We start from the raw sequence: 3,119 nt of genomic DNA, 5'->3' as shown, positions 1-3,119 counted from the left end.
TAAAAATAATAAAACCCTTTATTAGTTTGGGCAGTTAACCATGTCTGACAACAAGTACTAATTGCATAGTCTAATTGCTTATTTTCAGAGAAGAAGATTTAGATAAAATCTTGTTACCCAATCAGTCTATGGACCCATCAGTCACATCATTCAGTGGCGTTTGTCCCAGTCTTGGCCTCGGCATGCCACATACAAAAGCCGATACGCCGTAGGACTATTGACACATTCAGGAAGAGCTACATTGCTAGTTAACTATCCTAGATAGCCAGGTGATGCCCCGGCAGCTGCTTACTGCACGGGGCAACCGGGGACACTGACTCCCGGCGCCGTCGGGCAACTAGCCAAGTCACAATGGTCATCGACCTGCAGCCCCCACCAGTTGATACCGTTGATGCCTCTCGACTGCAGAAAGACGAAGGACGCGATGCCCATGAACGCCACGCCGGCGTCCAGCGCGGCCGACAGCACGTAGTTGTGGCGCGCCCACCATGCCTTGTACCGCCGGTACACGAAGTGGTTGAAGGTGAGCCCGACGGCACCCCACATGATGTAGTTCACGGACCGCGCCGGCGGCATCAGCCCCGTGGCGCTCAGCAGCACGGGCATGTTGACGAGCCGGATCCACCCCCTTTCCGGGAAGGCCCGGGACAGCGCCCACACGGGCACCGGCGCCAGTGCCCCGGCGAGGAAGAAGTAGTTCATCTTGGTGTAGCGGCCGAGGCTCCCAAATATGCGCTGCGGGCCGACCACGCCCCAGATGATAGACGCATTGTAGAAGACGTCGTCGCCGGGGCACGTCCACGGGCTCCCAGCCGGCAGCCTCGCCGGGTCGCAGATGTTGCTCACGCTCTCCAGCAGCCACCATGAAGTGCTGAAGTAGACTGTCGATGCCAGCACGGTCCCCACGAGCTGGACGGCGAACATGGACCGCGGCGGGATCTTCATGTAGTGGCCCAGCTTGAAGTCCATGAGGAAGATGATGGCCTGCGACATGCTGATGTAGCCATATGTCTTGAACACGACGTTCGCCAGCGGCCTCCCTGGGTACAGGTACCCAATGATGAGCTCGGCCACCACATTGACAGGTTGCTGATTGGTGGTGGCGGTGATGATGCCGATGGGGAGCGTGAAGAGGAATGCCAGCCCTGCCGCCAAGAGCACGCCCCAGTAGGGGAGCTGCAGCTCCTTCCTGAACCCTCGCAAGTGAATATAGAGAGGCCGAGCACCAGCACCAGCATGACATGGAACCACCACTGTGGCACCACCGCGTAGTTCTTCTTCATTAGCCTCGTGTGTACGTCACCCTTCTGCTGCCCGCTCACCGTCGCCTTCATCTGCTGCCATATCGATCTGCCAGATATTCAAATTAAGTGTCGCAACATTCGATCCAATAAACCGCTGCTTCAGTTGATTGCACAAACAAATGCACACCTGCCGTGGAAGAGGGCGACGTGGGACAGAGTGGCGGCCAGCGCGGCGAAGGTGAGGCCGTAGTAGAAGGCGAAGAAGATGCTCAGGTTGATCTGCCCGGCGGCGTCGTACCCGGCCTGGCTGAACTCGAAGGTCGCCGGGTCGAGCACCTGGCTCACGTTGTACTGGCTGCCGTTGGCCATGAACATATTGGAGGAGATGATGGGGAAACGCCTGGCGTCGTACGCGTTGCTCCAGTACGCCACGGGCAAGAGCACGTAGACCACCAAAAAGAATCCCGCCATCACGTTCATGATGGCGAACGCCGGCGTGCCCAGCGGCGTGCCCAGGAAGCCGGCCACCGTGGCCCAGTCGAGGCCGAACGACCCAACGCCGAGCCCGTAGACGCCCGAGCCGATCTGTTGCGCCGTCACGGAGTTCCTCCACACAAGGCACACCACGGAAATGGTGGAGATGGTCGGGAAGAGGAAGTTGGGCACGACGTAGTAGGCGAAGCTGGAGGTCAGGACGAGGAGGAAGAACTGTAGCCTCGTGATCCCTCCCTTGGGCCTCTTCTCCTTCTCGTGCAGCGCTCTGAAGAGCGAGACCTGCACCAAGTTGCACGGCCACCACATGTAGGGGGAGTCCACCAGGTACTTCCTGAAGAGACCAGCCCAGCCATAGCCCATGAGCTGCCCCGGCCGGTACCAAAAACAAGTCAGAAGTGCCAGATGAAACCTGAACTGAAACGATCAAATTTCCAAGAAAGCAACCCCAGATGTCGAGTAACAATCACCTGCGTGGTTTGAGTGAGGAGCATGGCGGCGAGCGGGTTGATGTCCCGGTGGTAGAAGGCCTTGACGATGGTGACGATGCCGACGGCATAAACATAGCTGGAGCCAGTGTTGGCAAAGATGGTAATGAGGACGTGCTCCTTGAGGTTGAAGGGCCCTGGGTTGAGGGAGAAGGACCAACGGGTGCCCTTGAACCCGAGGACCTTGGTGGGGAGGCATGCGGCCATGAGCCTGCCGAGCGGCAGGACCACGATCTGCACCGAGAGGGAGGATATGTAGAGAGGGTTCTGACGGTAGCTGAAGAACTGGTTGCAGAAGGCCAGGAGCGCGCACGAGATGAGCCCCAGAAACCACGTCCTGAACGTCAGCACCGGCAATGTCGGGTCGTCCGTGATCGGCACGGTGAGCCGAACCTCCTCGATTGGACTGTCGTCCACTTCATCTGCACAAGCTCGTTCGCGGTGACAAAAAGGGAAAATCAGTCCACCACAGTGGAGGGAAGCTCGGGACTATGTTTTCCGAGCAGGAAGACTCACCTGTGTCCGTCCCTGCACTACGTATCTCCGAGTTGCTGAGATGGAGCTGTGGTGTCTCCTCCATTATTGCAGCGCTGCTCTCCTCGCCGGTCTCCTCTAGTAGACCCTGCCAAATGACAAGAGAGCTAGAAAAGGTTAGGCGGCGATTCTCGTCCGTATATGTGGACTAGAAGAGCTTGCATTTTTTTTCCGAGAAATAAATTCGTCCATGGGCAGCACCATTTTGGGAAGGAATCTTTCTTTTCACAACCAGACAATACAGTTTGTGGATGACATCTTAGCACGCAACCCAAGTAGGAACACAAATGCACCTGGAGGAGTGACGAATCGACTGGCTCGCTGCCGCCGGCTTGGTGCTGACCGCCGGCATCGCCGCCGC

General features: G+C 57.7%; 1 pseudogene; it reads right to left on the bottom strand.

Annotated features, from left to right (window-relative positions):
- LOC124651536 lies at positions 1 to 3,119 on the bottom strand (annotated as a pseudogene).

Source organism: Lolium rigidum, chromosome 5, assembly GCF_022539505.1.
Source record: "Lolium rigidum isolate FL_2022 chromosome 5, APGP_CSIRO_Lrig_0.1, whole genome shotgun sequence".
In the NCBI taxonomy this organism is placed as follows: Eukaryota; Viridiplantae; Streptophyta; class Magnoliopsida; order Poales; family Poaceae; genus Lolium; species Lolium rigidum.
This window is presented reverse-complemented; position numbering and strand designations above follow the sequence as displayed.